Source organism: Moschus berezovskii, chromosome 7 (genome assembly GCF_049115385.1).
Source record: "Moschus berezovskii isolate FMDL1 chromosome 7, NW_MosBer_1.0, whole genome shotgun sequence".
Classification (NCBI taxonomy): Eukaryota; Metazoa; Chordata; class Mammalia; order Artiodactyla; family Moschidae; genus Moschus; species Moschus berezovskii.
This window is the reverse complement of record NC_142466.1, coordinates 16,704,233-16,725,258: the sequence shown is the minus strand read 5'-3', so window position 1 is coordinate 16,725,258 and position 21,026 is coordinate 16,704,233. Positions and strand designations below refer to the sequence as shown.

The 21,026-nt window shown below is 44.4% G+C and overlaps 2 protein-coding genes across 25 annotated transcripts in view; one reads left to right on the top strand and one right to left on the bottom strand.

Moving 5' to 3' along the window:
* The window catches only part of LOC148777270 (spermatogenesis-associated protein 31E1-like), a 172,470-nt gene that overhangs the window by 86,141 nt on the left and 65,303 nt on the right, over positions 1–21,026 (bottom strand). Inside the window, exon 1 of one of the 10 annotated variants that reach the window (XM_088837843.1) lies at positions 202–2,288. The exons of the other annotated variants lie outside the window; for them this stretch is intronic. The gene's annotated coding sequence lies outside the window, so the exon portion shown is untranslated. Of the gene's footprint in view, positions 1–201; positions 2,289–21,026 lie in introns of those variants that run through there. 10 annotated transcript variants of the gene reach the window in all.
* Positions 1–21,026, top strand: part of LOC129557506 (spermatogenesis-associated protein 31E1-like) — a 171,878-nt gene that overhangs the window by 125,053 nt on the left and 25,799 nt on the right. The gene's annotated exons all lie outside the window — the stretch shown is intronic.

The following is a 21,026-nucleotide window of genomic DNA, read 5'->3' as shown; positions in this document are numbered from 1 at the left end:
CTGGTGGCCGCACCCCAGAGTTTCCCTCTACTCTAGCTTCCAGAACCCAGACAGGGAGGCCACCTGGACTCCCTGACAGAGGGCCAGGCTCTCAGAAGCAGCAGAGCCTCCAAGCAGGCAAACTTCACCTCTCCACAGTGTAGTTAGTCGGCTTTCACAGGCCTGGGAGCTCAGGACAGACTCGTGGTCTGGGACCTCTACCTATGCATGTGGCCCAAGGAGGCTCCCGGGTGACAGGTGGCATTCAACAGGCCCAAGGGCTCTGCTACGGTCATAGCAAGTCTCGCCTGTCATCAGCCTTGCTCAGTCCAGAGCCCAGACAGGGAGGAAGCCAGCAGACAGGATGTTTCACCCAGCAAGCGAGAAGTGACCTGTGGAGAAGGGTGCTGTCAGCTTTCTTCCCCAGGACCCATCTACACAAGAAACTGTTAGTCACTCAAGTCATTTCCAACTCTTTGAACCCTGCAGGCTCCTCTATAGGGCTCCATGTAATTTACTGCTCCATGTAATTTTCCAGGCAAGAATACTGGAGTGGGTAGCCATTCCCTTCTCCAAGGGATCTTACTGACCCAGGTATCGAACCCAGGTCTCCTGAACCGCAGGCAGATTCTTTACCATCTGAGCCAGAGGGAAGCCCCGGAAAGCAGGGAGACAAGAGCAATTCTCTACAGCAACGCAGGGCTCTGTGTCATAGTCACTAAAGTGGTAGGGAGACCAGCTCCAGGAGGGGCCTCTGATCCAGGTGACAGCGGGAATGGCCCTGCCCCCATGCCTGTTACGACCCCCACACACGGGACCAGGTCCAGGTCTGCATGGCGGTGTGCACAGGCCTGCTGGTGCTGAGGTCTCTACCTGGAGCCAGGTCTTGTCTCTGGGCCCCATCCCTCAGGGTGGGCACAGCAGTGGGGGCTCAGACAGGGTCGAAGGGAGCGGCTGGGACCCAGGGCACAGAGTGACCTCCAGAGCTCAGGAGAGAGGGAGACACAAAGCAGAGACTCTGAGCCTGGGTGCTGCCTGGTCCTCTCAGAGGCATCGAGAGGTGAGTGCTGAGGGTTGGGGGAGCTGACCCCGAAGACACCTGTGAGGAGAAGTCACACAGAGGCACACCAACAGAACAGCAAGAAACCAGAAAAGGAAAATCCCTATGCCCTTCTCCTGCTGTGAGGGCCAGAACAGCCACCAATGGAGGTCCTCTCACTAAGAGTCTCCACACAGAGACCCACATTGTCCCCACACTGAGACCTCCCACACCCACTCTGAGAAATCTCACCCAGAGACCTCTCAGAGCATCCCACAGAAACCCCTCTCTGAGACCTCCCACGCACACACCTCACAGGTGTTCTTTAGGATCTGAGTATCCACCCACTGACAGGTCCTTCATGGTGGGTCTGATGTCAGTTAACAAACTGGCAGCACAAGAGAAGGACCAGAGATGGTGCCCGGCCCCAGCCCCAGCTCCCAGAACTCCAAGACATCCAGATATTCTAAGCATTGCCCTAAATGGCATTCTCTACTTGGGGAAATGCTCATAACTTCTGTCCTTTGTAACCATTGCCTCTGAACAGAAGAGTCATGGTGTTCCCCGTGCAGACCTGCAAAAGTCTTTCCTCCACAGATCTTCATTAGCTTGAGCTCTGTCCCATGGCTTAGAGAATCACAAATTTTAAACTTGAGTTAAATGCTACCAATGTCCAAGGAAAGCGTCTTATTTGTCCCATTTATTCATCTTCCTGTCAGATGCTGCCAATATCATATTGTTTCCCTTTCTGGAGAATAAGATCTGAACTCCTGATGCAGGTCCCTTTACTCTGGAAACAAGGTAAAGGATGGCAGCAAATGGACTCTAGGAATAAACTAAACCAGCAACAAGGTGTGTGGAGTTTCACTCACCTCCCAGAGGGCCATGCAACTAACACAGCATTTTGTACATACAGCGTGTGTCAGGCTTCGGTTTTAAGTTCAAATGCAACAGCCTAAAATTATGTGTAAGTTTTTCAAATGAATCCTATATCTGGCAATATTTCTTTTTGGTCCCGTGCAAAAAACACTTATTTTTTTCTCAAAATGTGCTAATGCTCTCAAATGATAGTATGCCTATTTCCAACATATGATATAATCTTAATGTCCAAGGAACATAACTTAAACTGATGAACTATTTAAGAAGATTCAGTATTTAAAGAATTCTTTTAATATGCAAAATTTCCAAGACTCAAACGGGCTCAATTTTATGTTCATTACACGGTTAAAAAAGGATACATTGCCTCAAAAAGTGTGGAATTTAAAAAAGATATCATTGACTCTTGCTTGATGTATCAGTTCAGTCGTCATTCGTGCCCGACTCTTTGCGACCCCATGAATCACAGCACGCCAGGCTTCCTTGTCCATCACCAACTCCTGGTGTTCATTCAAACTCATGTCCATCGAATCGGTGATGCCATCCTGCCGTCTCATTCTCTGTCATCCCCTTCTCCTCCTGCCCCCAATCCCTCCCAGCATCAGAGTCTTTTCCAGTGAGTCAACCCGTCACATGAGGTGGCCGAAGTTTTGGAGTTTCAGCTTTAGCATCAGTCCTTCCAATGAACACCCAGGACTGATCGCCTTTAGAATGGACTGGTTGGATCTCCTTGCAGTCCAAGGGACTCTCAAGAGTCTTCTCCAACACCACAGGTCAAAAGCATCGATTCTTCGGCGATCAGCTTTCTTCACAGTCCGATTCTCACATTCATACATGATCACTGCCAAAACCATAGCCTTGACTAGACGGACCTTGGTTGACAAAGTAATGTCTCTGCTTTTTAATATGCTATCTAGGTTGGTCATAACTTTCCTTCCAAGGAGTAAGCGTCTTTTAATTTCATGGCTGAAATCAGCATCCGCAGTGATTTTGGAGCCCCCCAAAATAAAGTATGACACTGATTCCAATGTTTGCCCATCTATTTGCCAAGAAGTGATGGGACCATATACCATGATCTTAGTTTTCTGAATGCTGAGGTTCAAGCCAACTTTTTCACTCTCCTCTTTCACTTTCATCAAGAGGCTTTTGAGTTCCTCTTCACTTTCTGCCATAAGGGTGGTGTCATCTGCATATCTGAGATTACTGATATTTCTCCCAGCAATCTTGATTCCAGCTTGTGCTTCTTCCAGCCCAGCGTTCCTCATGATGGACTCTGCGTATAAGTTAAATAAGCAGGGTGACAATGTACAGCCTTGACGTACTTCTTTTCCTATTTGGAACCAGTCTGTTGTTCCATGTCCAGTTCTAACTATTGCTTCCTGACCTGCATACAGGTTTCTCAAGAGGCAGGCCAGATAGTCTGGGATTCCCATCTCTTTCAGAATGTTCCACAGTTTATTGTGATCCACACAGTCAAAGGCTTTGGCATAGTCAATAAAGCAGAAATAGATGTTTTTCTGGAACTCTCTTGCTATTTCCATGATCCAGCAGATGTTGGCAATTTGATCTCTGGTTCCTCTGCCTTTTCTAAAACCAGCTTAGACATCTGGAAGTTCACGGGTCACGTATTGCTGAAGCCTGGCTTGAAGAATTTTGAGCATGACTTTACTAGCGTGTGAGATGAGTGCAATTGTGCGGTCGTTTGAGCATTCTTTGGCATTGCCTTTCTTTGGGACTGGAATGAAAACTGACCTTTTCCGGTCCTCTGGCCACTGCTGAGTTTTCCAAATTTGCTGGCATGTTGAGTGCAGCACTTTCACAGCATCATCTTTCAGGATTTGAAATAGCTCCACTGGAATTCCATCATCTCCGCTAGCTTTGTTCATAGTGATGCTTTCTAAGGCCCACTTGACTTCACATTCCAAGATGTCTGGCTCTAGGTCAGTGATCACACCATCGTGAATATCTTGGTCGTGAAGATCTTTTCTGCACAGTTCTTCTGTGTATTCTTGCCACCTCTTCTTAATATCTTCTGCTTCTGTTAGGTCCATACCATTTCTGAACTTTATCGAGTCCATTTTTGCATGAAATGTTCCCTTGATATCTCTAATTTTCTTGAAGAGATCTCTAGTCTTTCCTATTCTGTTGTTTTCCTCTATTTCTTTGCATTGATCGCTGAGGAAGGTTTTCTTATCTATCCTAGCTATTCTTTGGAACTCTCCACTCAGATGCTTATATCTTTCCTTTTCTCCTTTGCTTTTCACTTCTCTTCTTTTCACAGGCAGAATGTGGACTACTGGAGAAGGGAATGGCAAACCACTTCAGTATACTTGCCTTGAGAACCCCATGAACAGTATGAAAAGAAAAAATGATAGGATACTGAATGAGGAACTCCCCAGGTCGAGGTCGATAGGTGCCCAGTATGCTAGTGGAGATCAGTGGAGAAATAACTCCAGAAAGAATGAAGGGATGGAGCCAAAGCAAAACAAACACCCAGTGGTGGATGTGACTGGAGATAGAAGCAAGGTCCGATGCTGTAAAGAGCAATATTGCATAGGAACCTGGAATCTTAGGTCCATGAATCAAGGAAAATTGAAGTGATCAAAGAGGAGATGGCAAGAATGAACGTAGACATTCTAGCAATCAGTGAACTAAACTGGACTCGAATGGGTGAATTTAACTCAGATGACCATTATATCTACTACTGTGGGCAGGAATCCCTTAGAAGAAATGGAGTAGCCATCATGGTCAACAGAAGAGTCCAAAATGCAGTACTTGGATGCAATGTCAAAAACGACAGAATGATCTCTGTTCGTTTCCAAGGGAGACCATTCAATATCACGGTAATCCAAGCCTATGCCCCAACCAGCAATGCTGAAGAAGCCGAAGTTGAACGGTTCTATGAAGACCTACAAGACGTTTTAGAAACTAACACCCTTTTCCTTATACGGGACTGGAATGCAAAAGTAGGAAGTCAAGAAACACCTGGAGTAACAGGCAAATTTGCCCTTGGAGCACGGAATGAAGCAGGGCAAAGGCTAATAGAGTTTTGCCAAGAGAACGCACTGGTCATAGCAAAGACCCTCTTCCAACAACACAAGAGAAGACGCTACACATGGACGTCACCAGATGGTCAACACCGAAATAAGACTGATTATATTCCTTGCAGCCAAAGACGGAGAAGCTCTATACAGTCAGCAAAAACAAGACCAGGAGCTGACTGTGGCTCAGATCATGAACTCCCTATTGCCAAATTCAGGCTTAAATTGAAGAAAGTAGGGGAAACCACTAGACCATTCAGATATGACCTAAATCAAATCCCTTATGATTGTACAGTGGAAGTGAGAAATAGATTTAAGGAACTAGATCTGATAGATAGAGGGCCGGATGAACTCTGCACGGAGGTTCGTGACATTGTACAGAAGACAAGGATGAAGACCATCCCCGTGGAAAAGAAATGCAAAAAAGCAAAATGGCTATCTGGGGAGGCCTTACAAATAGCTGCTTGATATAGACACATGGTCTAATAAAATGACCAGAAGGGACTCCATATCTGAATCGAAGAAAGTTTACATAAATAATCGAAGTGTGCATTAACATCCACCAAGTGTACTGCAATCATCAAAATCCCTTTCCAAAGGGGGACTTCGGTGATATCACAGTCATACTTCTCATTACTCATAAGCAACTAGTTACCCTGCTTTGGTAAAACTGACTTAATGATAGCTGCCATGCATTTATCATTCTTAAGTCAGATTATCTGCATGATGACAATCTTTGCTGTAAGAGAAGCAGGGTTGATATGAGGGCTCTTTGGGCCTATTTATGTCAATCAGGTGGTACTAATGGTAAAGAACCCACCTGCCAATGCAGGAGACATAAGAGGCGTGGGTTCCATCCCTGGGTTGGGAAGATCCTCTGGAGGAAGGTATGGCAACCCACTCCAGTATTCTTGCCTTGAGAATCTCCATGAACAGAGAAGAACTGTACACTAAAGCTCTTAGTGACCGAGATAACCACAGTGGTGTGGTCACTCACCTAGAGTCAGACATCCTGGAGTGTGAAATCAATTGGGCCATAGGAAGCATTACTCTGAACAAAGTAGGTGGAGGTGAAGGATTTTCAGCTGAGTGATTTAAAATCCTAAAAGATGATGCTGTTAAAGTGCTGCACTCAGTATGCCAGCAAATTTGGAAAATGCAACAGTGGCCACAGGATTGGAAAAGGTCAGTTTTCATTCCAATGCCAAAGAAAGGCAATGCCAAAGAATGTTCAAATTACTGTACAATTGCTGTAAAATGAGACCCTGACTCATTTCACATGCCAGAAAAATATGCTCAAAATCCTTCAAGCTAGGCTTCAGATGTACAAGCTGGATTTAGAAAAAGCAGAGGAGCCAGAGATCAAATTGCCAACATCTGCTGGACCATCAAAAAAGCAAGAGAATTCCAGAAAAACATCTACTTTTGTTTCATTGACTACACTAAAGCCTTTGACTGTGTGGATCACCACAAACTGAGGAAATTTCGTAAAGAGACAGGAACACCAGACCACCTTACCTGCTTCCTAAGAAATCTGTAAGCAGGACAAGAAGCAACAGTTAGAAAAGGACATGGAACAACAGACTGGTTCCAAATTGGGAAAGGTGTATGTCAAGGCTGTATATTGTCACCTTGCTTATTTAACGTATATGCGGAATACATCAAACGAAATGTTGGGCTGGATGACTCAAAGCTGGAATCAAGATTGCTCAGAAAATATCAATAACCTCAGATATACAGATGACACCACTTTAATGGCAGAAAGTGAAGAGGAACTAAAGAGCCTCTTGATGAAAGTGAAAGAGGAGAGAGAAAAAGCTGGCTTTTTTTTTTTTTTTTACTTTACATTATTGTTTTGGTTTTGCCATACATTGACATGAATCTGACCTGGGTGTACATGTGTTCCCCATCTTGAACCCCCCTCCCTCCTCCCTCCCCATCCCATCCCTCTGGTTCATCCCAGTACACCAGCCCCGAGCTCAACATTCAGCAACAAAGATCATGTCATCTGGTCCTATCACTTCACGACAAATGATGAAGGAAAAGTGAAGATGGTTCAGATTTCATTTATTGGGCCCAAGATCAAAGCGGATGGTGACTGAAGCCATAAAATTAAAAGATGCTTGCTCCTTGGAAGAAAAGATATGACAAATCTAGTCAGTGTATTACAAAGCAGAGCCATCAACTTTGCTAACAAATGTCCTTATAGTCAAAGCTATAGTTCTTCCAGTAGTCATGAATAGATGTGAGAGTTGGACCACAAAGAAGGTTGAAAGTCGAAGAATTAATGCTTTGAACTGTGGTGCAGGAGAAGACTCTTGAGAGTCCCTTGGACTGCAAGATCATCAAACCAGTCAATCTTAAAAGAAATCAACCCTGAATATTCATTGGAAGGATTGGTGCTGAAGCTCCAATAGTTTCGCCACCCAATTTGAAGAGCCAACTCACTGGGAAAGACCCTGATGCTAGGAAAGATTGAGGGAAAGAGGAGAAGGGGATGACAGAGGATAAGATGGTTGGATGGCATCACTGACTCAAAGGACATGAGTTTGAGCAAACTCAGGGAGACGGTGAAGGACAAGGAGGCCTGGAGTGCTGCAGTCCATGAAGTCGCAAAGAATTAGACAGGATTTAGTGACTGAAAAACAACTATCTCAGAAGATAATATGTTTACAAAGAGGGCACCTAAAGTTGGCTGAGTGTCCTTTTTATTACCTGGAACCCCAAACGCTGTAAAAAGAGTGCTTCCAAACTAGCTGTCAAATGGCCACAGATTCTTCCCTCTTTTGTTTGTATAATCAAATAACAGATCAATCGGTGTGAGCAGAGATGATTTTAGAAATGGCTTGTAAAAGTCAGTTGTTATTTTGGAAGACTTTTAAAGTTGCTGTGCTGTGCTTAGTTGCCCAGTCGTGTCCAACTCTTTTCGACCCCGTAGACTGTATCCCTGCCAGGCTCCTCTGTCCATGGGGAATCTCCAGGCAAGAATATTGGAGTAGGTTGTCATGCCCTCCCCCGGGGGATTCTTCCCAACCCTTGAATATCATCCTAGGAGTTTTCCGTTTTGCTTCCTGCATCCATTTGGGGGCCTCCCCTGGTCCTGCCAACATGTGTACAAGCTGAGAAAGACCTAGCACTTTGGGGTCATAGGTCCTGACAATGACTCTTAGCTCTTAAAAAAACTGGGGGGGGGGGGGGCTCCTTCTTAGATTCAAAGAACTCTTTGACTGAGCTCTCAGTTCAGTTTAGGCCAAGGAGTAAAGAACACCTGAGGGGGTTCGCCTGCAACCTCAGGTACAGTTATTTTAAATGATAATTGTTAAATATACTCTTTAGATTAGAAAAGTAGTTCAGACAGAGAATTAATAAAACATGAGTACTCACGTGAAAAAAGACAAGGTAGGGTGGGCAGTAGGATTATAGTATGCGAAACGAATCGCCAGTCCAGGTTCGATGCATGATACAGGATGCTCGAGACTGGTGTACTGGGATGAACCAGAGGGATGGGATGGGGAGGGACATGGGACGGGGGTTCAAGATACATGTACACCCGGGGCAGATTATATCAATGTATGGCAAAACCAATACAATAATGTAAAGCAATTAGCCTCCAATTAAAATAAATAAATTAAAAAATAAAAAGACTTTATAGTCTTTTGATTCAGGTACATTTTGTCTCTTTAATTTTTTATAAACTGATTTTTAATTGGAGGATAAATGCTTTACAATGTTGTGCTGGTTTCTGCAGTTTAACAACCTGAACCAGCCATGAGAATAGATACATATTTATCCATTCCCTCTTGAACCTCCCTCCCACCCCAACTCTTCCCACTTCTCTAGGTTGTCAAGAAGCACCAGGTTGAACTCCCTGTGTTATACAGCAACTTCTCACTAGCTAAATAGTTTACACATGGTAATGCACATGTTTCAATGCATTCATTAGCTTTTTGTACTGAGTCCTTAAATGAAGCTATTTTGGAATCTTGAAACCTTCCCTAAGCTTTACGTATCAATTAAAGTAGGCATCTCATTCACCTTGTCCAATTTGGGATCCTATGCTCTCTCTATAGTTTTCCTTAAATGAACAATCTTGTCTAATTGGAACACTCCCCAGAATGGCTACTATAATTCTAGATAAATATTAGTAAAATATTGCCATCTTCTAAATATATATAGCCTCTAGGTCTACAGCTCTTCCATATAAAATAAGCAGGTGTGCCAGAAGGTGGCATGCTCAGTAGGGTAAGGCTCCCATATTTCCTTAGCTAGCCTTTGTCATCCCCAAACAAGACAAACAAACCTGTGCCATCAGCACTACCTGAAAGATGCTACTAGGACCTGGCCAAAATAAGGCCTGGTGTGCACAACCACCAATTCTCAGAGAACCTTGTATTGGGTAAAAGGATAGAACCCGCAAATCCCTGAAAATGGGGACTACAAAATGATTCCATGCAAAATGGAGAACTATAGCTGCCACTGACAGTTCTGAGCACAAAATCTGGGCTGATCCTGATTCCAAACACATGGGGAAGTAGAGACTACATCGTGAGCAGTTCCCAACTTGGAATCTAGCAAACAAAATTAGGGGCTAGGGTTTACCACTCAAAAATAGATTGGCAACGACCAAGTAATGTTACTGTGCACTGGAAATGTGTTCTAATCGGCTATGGGTTTGGTCTCAGGCAGAACGATCTGCCAGCCAACCCAACCTGCCCTGAAAGGAAAGCCAAGTAGATTAGGGGCACAAATGCAAAGAGAATGGAGCTCAAACCAAGAGGAGCTTACTGACAACCTCCATGAATGGCAAGAAAGACAGTGGACTCAGGGATGTATGGGCACCACAATTGTTTCTCCTTGTCTCCCAATGTCATCAGAAATTCCCTTGAGATCCCATCACTGCCACCAGTACATTAAAAAACAAAAATCAGCTAAGTAAATTTGAAGATTTAATTCGAATTTAAAACGAATGACTCTAGTAAATGATTCATGTAACCAAGCAGCATTTAATTGGGAAGACAGGGAGATACTCCAAGGAGTGACACATCATGGAAGGCTTTTAAGGTAAGGAGGGCAGGACAAGGAAATAAGTCATCACTATGCGAACAAGTGTAACATCAGTGGAGGAAGGTAAACATTCAGGTGACAATGGCTTCTCTCTAGCTAAATGGCAGAATTTTCTATTAGCTGGGTTTCTTGCTGGCCAAAAGGGAAGTCTTCCTCCTCCAGCTGGGTGGTAATGTGACTGCACTTCTTGTTTGAGAATGCAAGGTGTATTTCTTCCTGTTGGGATCTGTAAATGCCCTCTTCCTGTTGAGGTAATTGAGGATGAATGACATGGCATTGCTCCCTCTACAGACCTTCCAGACTCCAACTATAGTTAAGGTTTGCTTTTCTTTTTTTTTTCTTTTAATTGGAGGCTAATTACTTTACAAGGTTTTGTCATACATTGACATGAATCTGTCCCAGGTGTACATGCTTAATTTTCACAGCATGTTTTGTTAGCAGGAGGGTTCACATTGAGGGAGAAAAGGCCAAAAGACTCACCGTTAAGATGGTTCAGAAATTCCTGGGTGAATCCATGGGTGGCAGAGGTAGCTGTGGGGTCAGCTGGTGTCCACACTGATTGCATGGATCCATCTGATGGCGTTGCAGCTTCCTGTTGAACCAGTTCAGGTCAGTCGCTCGGTCATGTCCGAATCTTTGCGACTCCACAGACTGCAGCATGCCAGGCCTCCCTGTCCATCAGCAAATCCCGGAGTTTACTCAAATTCATGTCCATTGACTTGGTGATGCCATCCAACCATCTCATCCTCTGTCATCCCCTTCTCCTTCTGCCTTCACTCTTTCCCAGCATCAGGGTCTTTTCCAATGAGTCAGTTCTTCCCATCAAATGGCCAAAGTATTGGGGCTTCAACTTCAACATCAGTCCTTCCAATGAATATTCAAGACTGATTTCCTTTAGGAGGGACTGGTTGGATCTCCTTTCAGTCCAAGGCACTCTCAAGAGTCTTCTCCAACACCACAGTTCAAAAGCATCAATTCTTCAGCACTCAACTTTCTGTACAGTCCAACTCTCACATCCATACATGACTGCTGGAAAAACCATAGACTTAACTAGACGGACCTTTGTTGGCAAAGTAATGTCTCTGCTTTTTAATATGCTGTCTAGGTTGTCATAACTTTCTTTCAAAAGAGTAAGGGTGTTTTAATTTCATGGCTGCAATCACCATATGCAGTGATTTTGGAGATCCAAAAAATAAAGTCTGCCGCTGATTTCACTGTTTCCCCATCTATTTGCCATGAAGTGATGGGACCGGATGCCACAATCTTTGTTTTCTGAATATTGAGCTTTAAGCCAACTCTTTCACTCTCCTCTTTCACTTTCATCAAGAGGCCCTTTAGTTCTTCTTCACTTTCTGCCATAAGGGTGGTGTCATCTGCATGTCTGAGGTGATTGATATTTCTCCCAGCAATCTTGATTCCAGCCTGTGCTTCATCCAGCCCAGCGTTTCTCATGATGTACTCTGCATATAAGTTAAATAAGCAGGGTGACAATACTCCTTTTCCTATTTGGAACCAGACTGTTGTTTCATGTCCAGTTCTAACTGTTGCTTCCTGACCTGCATGCAGATTTCTCAAGAGGCAGGTCCGGTGGTCTGGTGTTCCCATCTCTTTCAGCATTTTCCAGTTTGTGGTGATCCGCATAGTCAAAGGCTTTGGCATAGTCAATAAAGCAGAAATAGATGTTTTTCTGGAACTCTCTTGCTTTTTCCACGACCCAGTGGATGTTGGCAATTGATCTTTATTCCTCTGCCTTTTCTAAAACCATCTTGAACATCTGGAAGTTCATGGTTCACGTACTGTTGACGCCTGGCTTGGAGAATTTTGAACATTAGTTGATGGACATGAGTTTGAGTGAACTCCGGGCGTTGCTGATGGACAGGGAGGGCTGGCGTGCTGTGATTCATGGGGTCGCAGAGAGTCGGACACAACTGAGCGACTGAACTGAACTTGCTAGCATGTGACATGAGCGCAGTTGTGTGGCAATGTGAGCATTCTTTGGCATTGCTTTCTTAGGGATTGGAATGAAAACTGACCTTTTCCAGTCCTGTGGCCACTGCTGAGTTGTCCAAATTTGCTGACATATTGAGTGCAGCATTTTCACAGCATCATCTTTTAGGACTTGAAACAGCTCAACTGGAATTCCATCAAGTCCACTACCTTTGTTTGTAGTGAGGCTTCCTAAGGCCCACTTGTCTTCACATTCCAGGATGTCTGGCTCTAGGTGAGTGATCACACCATCGTGATTATCTGGGTCATGAAGATATTTTTTGTATAGTTCTTCTTTGTATTCTTGCCATCTCTTCTTAATATCTTCTGCTTCTGTTAGGTCCCTACCATTTCTGTCCTTTATTGAGCCCATCTTTGTGTGAATTATTCCTTGGTATCTCTAATTTTCTTGAAGAGATCTCCAGTCTTTCCCATTCTATTGTTTCCCTCTCTTTCTTTGCACTGATCGCTGAGGAAGGCTTTTTTATCTCTCCTTGCTATTCTTTGGAACTCTGCATTCAAATGGGTATATCATTCGTTTTCTACTCTGCTTTTCACTTCTCTTCTTTTCACAGCTATTTGTAAGGCCTCCTCAGACAACCATTTTGCTTTTTTGCATTTCTTTTTCTTTGGGAATGTCTTGATCCCTGTCTCCTGTACAGTGTCAAGAACCTCCGTCCATAGTTCATCAGGCACTCTATCAGATCTAATCCCTTGAATCTATTTCTCACTTCCAGAGTATAATCGTAAGGGATTTGATTTAGGTCACACCTGAACAGTCGAGTGGTTTTCCCTTTCCTCCATTTAAGTCTGAATTTAAGATGCAACACATGGACATCACCAGATGGTCAATACCGAAATTAGATTGATTATATTCTTTGCAGCCAAAGATGGAGAAGCTCTATACAGTCTCCACTTTACATGTGAAGAAACTGGGCACTGAAGAATGAATTGAAGTGAGGGCAAGGCTACAGGCCGCTGGGCTCTAAAGCCTGATTCATCATCTCAGGCCACCGTAGCAAATGCCCTCCCCCAAGTTCACCAACTCAGGACATGAGTATTGTGCTGAACTGAATTCAGTTGATGATATCATCTGAAAATGTAGGAAGGCTGTTTACTTATGGAATTGAATCAGCCATGCAGTCTAGGGACCTAAGAGCAAGCACATGGTGGTTTTCTTCTTACTCTAAAATTAGTTCTGAGTTTTTCTCTTTTAGGGATTTCTACTGTGTTTACAAATTATTGGGCCTTATGCTTCCCTAGGCAGGTAATAAATAGAACAAGAGGGAACAATAGAGATTAGAAATGTGTTGGGTGGATCAGGTCTGATAAATGATAGCTGTATTTTTAATGAAGATGGCATGACTGGAAATCCCATTTATAGTTATCTAGTTTCCCTATTTTTTATATGGATAAAATAATAATAATAATATAGGGCTTATTTCCAAAGTCACTTGGAGAAAATAATATGCAATTTTAAGAAATACTACAGAGTTATTATAAATTGTTTGGTTGCAAAACAAAAATAAAAGGTCACCTCAAAAATCAAGATTTTACCAAGTTGATGCAAAAAAAAAAAAAAATCCTAACACATTTCTCTAATGTTCCGACTTGAAAACAGAATCATTTTTAAAAGGATTGCCAGTTCATTCAGAACTAAAATCTTGATTCATCTTACCACACGATTTGGTTTCTCCCAGTTCACTTTTGAGAAGGAATAGATGACAGGTGTTCAACCAGGAATTTCTGTACTACTTGTTTGATGATTAATGGGGTCTTGGCACAAGAGTGGAGTTTTAGAAAAGAAATAGGAGATGCTTTGTTGAATAGACATGGAGCTTCACTGTCCCAGAATGTAGGTATCATTTCAGAAAGGAATCTCTCCCTGAGAAAACACATTCATGAAAAGTAAAACCGTTCATGGAAATAAAAATTGAAAGCAGTAATAGAAAGGGAAGTTGGGATACCTGCTCCTGAAATCTTAGTTACCACAATGTCAGCTGGCAAGCCACGGGGAAGTGGGCTGTCTGGAGAAACAAAACAAAACAAAAGCATACTTTGCAAAAGACTAATCATTTTAAGCATCAGTTAACCATTTACTGGATGCTAAAATTGTGCAAAAAGTCTTTTGTTTTTAAATTTTGTATTGGAGCATAGTTGATTAACAATGTTGTGTTAGTTTCAGGTGTACAGCAAGTGATTCAGTTATGCATACACATGTATCTATCATTTTTCAAAATCTCGCCCCATTTAGCTTATTATAAAGCATTGAGCAGAATTCCCTGTACTATACAGTAAGCCCTTGTTGATTATCGATGTTAAATATAGTAGTGTGCAGAGGTCTTTTAAACCTTTAAAAGATAATGTGTTCTGACCCTATAAGAGGTCATGACATTATTGCCCAGACTAAGGTTGAGTCATTGGGTAGAGAATTCAAAGGAAAGAAAGATTAATATAAGCTTATGAGATGAGGTGAAGACTGTCAACCGGAATAAAGAGGTAAATTGAGGCAAGTTCAACTGAGAAGAAACTGAGTTTTTTTCTGCTTTAGCAGAAGAAGTATAATTCAGGAAATGTATGCGTTAGTGCTACAGGTGAGTCCACTTATGGCCCAGAAGTGCAAAGAGGAGTACGTCCACACAGAATCCAAGCAGTAAGTTCCTTAGCTTGAGGATGGGAAGAGATCCCTGATGAATGTTCATTGATGAAGAGATATCTCTAGGTGTTCTGTAAATCAGGCATTTACAGGAAATCGGTCTCTCCATTCTCCTGAGGGTACATACATGTGATTCTCCATTTCAAATCCTCCAGTTCCATTTCACATGAAAATCCTTTCACACATCTAAAGGAGAGGTGTAATGCCCTGGACCCCTGGTTTTTCTACAGCTTTTGTTTGGAGAATCAAGTCTCTCCATCCTCTCTAATTCACTTGGCTCATGTCCCAACAACTGGCCAGACAGCCCACTCTCCTGTGGCTGTCTGGAGAGCAGACACCACTGCAGCCACCACTGCGGGGAACCCTGAACTTACCACCCACTTTCTAGCAGTCTTTTCACTGTCTCGAGATCTTATTACTTACAGGCTAATGTGGGTCCCATTTGGGACTAGTCTTATGGAGAAGGACCTGGGCCAGGAAGTGTCACAAGCAGGCAGGGCAGCACCCAGGACCTCTTTCAGGGTCAGTCCTTGCTGCAGTCCAGTGCCCCAGACACAGCGCAGTTGAATGAGGTGACAGCAGGCCCACCTGGGCGCTCAGAAGCCCCAGCCCCACAAGAGCCCAGCTCTCTCCCACTGTCGCCAGTCCCAGTGATGAGTCACCTCAGTTGGAGAACCACAGCTTCCCATACATGCCCATACACTCTTGGAGCCCCAAAGTCAGGTGCAATTTACATGGTCAGGGTGATTTCACCACAGTCGGTGCTGCCTGGTGGCTCAGCTGCCAGCCCCCTTTCTCAGGATTCAGGGGAACAAAATTACAAGGTCAGCCTGAGGTCAAATGTGCCCTCAAAGGAGACGGTTCTGCCAACCCTCCACGCACAAGGTCACCTGGTAGTTTGATCACAGGGTTCCTTGAGAAGAAGGTGGTTTCTATTACAGTTTGGGTTGGCTTTGGAGAATAAAACAAGAACAGACAGGAGCCCCATGTTTCCCTGAACTGGGATGCACTGTTTTCTTCTCTTCCTCATCAGTGTCTAGGTCCACTCTTATAATTCTTATCTTTCTTGCACCTCTCCACATCCCACAACCAAAACCCCATAATCGAAGAAGCAAACCTGTAAAGACGATGCTGGGAGAGGGCAACGCACAAACATACCCTGATGAGTCAACACAGGCTGTGAGTTCCAAACAAATGGTGAGTGTGAGCAATTCAAATAGAGGACGTAAATGTGGAATGTTTGGAAGTCTCTTCACCAAATTGATAATAGTATTTATGTCTATGGGAAGATACTAAGATCTTTAGCTTTCAGCACTACTAATTGCTATTTTGAATTTTCAACGTGCATATTTCTTTTACAATTTTTTAAGGGCTTCCCAGATGGCTCAGATGGTAAAGAATCTGCCTGCAAGTCAGGAGACCTGGGTTCAATCCCTGGGTTGGGAAGAGTCCCTGGAAAAGGGAATGGCTACCCATTTCGGTATTCTTACTTGGAGAATTCCACAGAGGAGCCTGGCGGGCTACAGTAGGGCTTTCAACACTGCTAATTGCTGTTTTGAATTTTCAACGTGTATATTTCTTTTACAATTTTTTTTAAAGCAAGTATTCGTAATTTATATTATCCTGATGAACCGAAGCAAGGATCCTTAAGTGGGGAGAATGACTGCATGACTGATTCGCAAGGAAGCACATGGGGCCCAGCTGAGCACCCAGTATGTGAGCAGCAGCCACCTGTAGCAACTAGCTACATCGCATGATCCCTTGTGGGGCTGCTGCGTCTTGTTGCCTAGAATCAGCGCAGGGCTCCTGGCACATTTCAAAGTCTTTGGCTCCTCCTTCTGGACAATCTCTACACAGCAATCGTTTTTCTCAGTGAAAGCAAGAACCGGGTTTCTGTTATACGGAGGCAGAAATCAAACACTGAATAATTCATGGCAGTCCTGGTTATGATCCCCTTAGAAATGATTGCTTAAGTCTCCAAGAGACAAACTCCGTGAAATAGGAGTTGGAGTGCCTGTAGTGCACAATGTTTCCTTTAGTTGCATCCTTCTCTCCATGGAGGTTCAGAGGACTTTCCAATGCTACTCCAGCAAGCTTCCCAGGTGCCACTAGTGGTAAAGAACCTGTCTGCCAGTGCAGGAGATATAAGAGATTCAAGATCCATCCTTGGGTTGCGAAGATCCCCAGGAGGAGGGCAGGGCAACCCATTCCAGTATTCTTTTCTGGAGAATCCCATGGACAAAGGAGCCTGGGTGGGGAGGGAGGGGGGCGGCGACTAGAATCCATAGCGTCCCAAACAGTTGAACAGGACTGAAGCAACTTAGCATACATGCACTTCAGCAAGACATTAAAATATTTTTAAACCAGTCTAATTATTATCACACTATTAAGCTTCACCCCAAATGTGAAACTTCATAGCCATGTTTCCTCTTTGCCGACAAGGATGGACAAAAGATACCTGTCCTCACAGGTGTTCACACAGCCCAAACTATCACCTCTGTTGGGGCAGTGACACTGGGGTGATGCCCATATCAGGCCACAGTGGAATCCATCAGAGCACTGAGCCTGGGAAATGTGGAATGTTGAGTCATGACCCAAAGGCATCTTAATCCCTGGGGCATGTGACTTTGTTATCTCAGGGGGGCAGGCGTGATTAAGGTAAGGATCTTGTAGGGACTTGACCCTGCAGTACCTGGATTAGCCCCATGCAGTCATCAGGGTCCTTATACGAGGAGACAGAGCAGGAGCTGACTACAGACAGGGAGTGACATGACAGAAGGCGAGCAACAGGGAGAAAGAGATTTGAAGATGCTGTGCTGCTGACCTTGAAGGGGGAAAGGGGGCCATGAACAAAGAATGTGGGTGGGCTCTGGCGACTGAAGAGGGCAAGGGACTGGTTGCCCCCTGCAGCCTCCGGAGACAGCACAGCCCTGCCAGCCCATTTTAGACTCTGACCTCCACACTGTAAGACAATACATTTGTATGGTCTTCTGATTATCTCTCTTTTTTTTTAATGCTAGCTAACATAAATAATACATGTATTAATTCAATAGAAGTTGTAAAAAAGGAGACATTCTAATTCCATTAGTCCTGCGTTTTTAACTAGAATACTTCTATAATGAGAAATTTTTTCTCATGAACTGTTTGGTTACTTTAAGCCACTGGATTTGTGGTAATTTGTTACAGCAGCAATCAGAAACTAACACAGGTATGAAAGGGTTAAATGATGGACTCTCTGTTCAGTGAGGGGACGAAGGTAGCTGTCTTCCTTTCTCCCCTCCTCAGGGTAACTCCTTGTAAGCAGAAGGCTCAGTAAGAGACTGACATCTCAATGTTGTAGCTCCAAGGTCAAAGGACTGTGACCCCTGGAACTGTAAACACATGCACCTCCAAACTTAACTCCTGAGGTGTGCCAGAGACATCCAAGAGGCAGCCACTTGTCTCTCAAGGATATAAGAAAAGCTTTACTTGTTCTACCTTCCCATACACATTTGCATGAAAGTCTCATCCGACTTTGCAATCTATTCATGCTTGCTCTATAATAAACCCTCTGCCTCAGTCGGTCTCTCTCTCCTTCGCTCTCTGCTTTTCTGTCTCTCTCCCCCCCACCCCATACTGTACAGGGGATGGGTCTTTTGTCATTGCCTTCCCCAGCAGGGCCTCCATGGCCATACTGTGCCCATCATTCTGAAGTCACCCAGGCAACATCAGTTTTGGATGCCCAAGTGACAAGACCATGGGAAAGTGGTGGGAGGTGAGTGCCCTGGGTGTTTCTGCTAGAACTCTGACCTGGGGGTCAGGGGAACTCTAGTGCCCTTCCAGGTCCTGCCAGTCAGAGGAGCAGGGCCTTGGAGGAATCTACTCCTCTAGGAATCCTAGGTTCCTAAACTGAGAGAGTTGGTCATTAGCTGGATTCCAGGCTCTGCAGCTTTCAGGTCCTAACAACAGCGGTTCAAGAATGAAAGAGCACCTCTCTCGAGATGCTGGACTGTGACCCTCGTCACATGGCTCCAGTGATCAGACACATCTGTGCAAACAGACCAAGGACAAGCCCAGAGCAGGGACTGAAAGTTGAGGGGGCTGGTTATCACACCACTGGTTCAGAAAGCCCGGCCTGAAGTGTAGGGGGACGGTGGCAGGCCGAGGGACAAGACTAAGAATCCATACGGCTCCAGTCACCCCTGACTTAGACAGATGTGCAGTCAGAGCTAGAGTCCTGCCCACATGTCATCTTCACTTGAAGGCTCACCACAGGAAGTTCACTGTTCTTGTCAGTAAGTCACGGTCAGGTCAGTGTGGCTAACAACAGAGTGAACTTGGAGAAAACATAGTCATTTTAGCCTGTTGGAATTCTGAACCTGCAGGAATAAACTAGAAAGATAGTTTCTATTGTCTGTTGGCCATCACAGGCTGGGCACTGTTGACTAAAATAATAGATGTAAAACGTGAGAGTTGTGAGTTAAGTTTCATCTGGGGTAAAATGAGGACTGCAGCCTGGGAGGCAGCAACTCAGATAGCTCAGAGAGGCTGCTCCTAAGCGGCAGTGGGGGAAAGGCAATGTATGAAGTTTTGGTGAAGGGAGAGTTCAATGCCATGAACCACTGGTCTTAAAAAAGGTTTTTGTTAGTCATGAGGATCTGATGTCACCATGAAGGGATTTAGTGCTTCTCTAGATATGAGGGCTCTCCTTGTGGCTCAGCTGGTAAAGAATCTGCCTGCAATGCGGGAGACCTGGGTTCGATCCCTGGGTTGGGAAGATCCCCTGGAGAAGGGAAAGGCTAACCACTCCAGTATTCTGGCCTAGAGAATTCCATGGACTGTACAGTCCATGGGGTAGCAAAGAGTGGGACAGGACTGAGCAACTTTCACTTTCACTTAGCTATCAGGAGATGCAACATTGTGATCATAGAATCTGTTCCTAAAAGCATCCAACTATCTAAAGACCTGTCCCACCAGATTCCCTGGAGCAGAGTGCCTCACTCCACCCTGGACTCCCTTAGGGATTCTTGAAGGTCAACAGCTATAGCAGCATGGGGTTTAATTTCCATAGAGGCAGATGGCAAATGCCTTTGTAGTTCAGCTGTTGTCAGTGCTCTTGGTAAGTGCCAATTTGTAGTTGACACAGCCCCCTTGTGGTCAGGAATCCGACCACACTTTGGGGAGCATTTCATGACCATTTTGTCCTGCCTTCCTGGGAAGGCTTGTTCCCAGTTCTGAAGAAGGTTTTTCTTGATAAGACACTCAATGTGCTATTACTGGACTAGGTCTTAATAGTCAAAGATATCTGGACACCTGTATTCTAGTTATGGTCCAGGAGAGTATTCCCTCTCACTGCATCTTTTAATACCTCACAGTATGGCATGGCATCTGGTCCCATCGCTTCATGGAAAATGGATGGAAAAACGGTGGAAACAGTGTCAGACTTTATTTTTTTGAGCTCCAAAATCACTGCAGATGCTGATTGCAGCCATGAAATTAAAAGACGCTTGCTCCTTGGAAGGAAAGTTATGACCAACCTTGATAGTATATTAAAAAGCAGAGACATTACTTTGCCAACCAAGGTCCGTCTAGTCAAGGCAATGGTTTTTCCCGTGGTCATGTATGGATGTGAGAGTTGGACTGTGAGGAAGGCTGACTGCCAAAGAATCGATGCTTTTGAACTGTGGTGTTGGAGAAGACTCTTGAGAGTCCCTTAAACTGCAAGGAGATCCAACCAGTCCATTCTAAAGGAGATCAATCCTGGATGTTCATTGGAGGGACTGATGCTAAAGCTGAAGCTGCAATACTTTGGCCACCTCATGCGACGAGTTGACTCACTGGAAAAGACTCTGATGCTGGGAAAGGTTTGGGTGGGAGGAGAAGGGGACGACGGAGAATGAGATGGCTGGATGGCATCACCGACTCTGTGGACATGAGTTTGAGTGTACTCCGGGAGTTGGTGTTGGACAGGGAGGCCTGGCGTGCTGTGATTCATGGGGTCGCGGAGAGTCGGACACGACTGAGTGACTGAACTGAACTGAACTGAACTGATGGCAAACCATTCAACATCCCGGTAATCCAAGTCTATGCCCCAACCTGTAACGCTGAAGAAGCTGAAGTTGAATGGTTCTATGAAGACCTACCAGACCTTTTAGAACTAACACCCATGAAAGATGTCCTTTTCATTATACGGGACTGGAATGCAAAAGTAGGAAGTCAAGAAATACCTGGAGTAACAGGCAAATTTTGCCTTGGAGTACAGCATGAAGCAGGGCAAAGGCTAATAGAGTTTTGCCAAGAGAAAACACTGGTCATAGCAAACACCCTTTTCCAACAACACAGGTCTCTACACATGAACATCACCAGATGGTCAACAGCGAAATCAGACTGATTATATTCTTTGCAG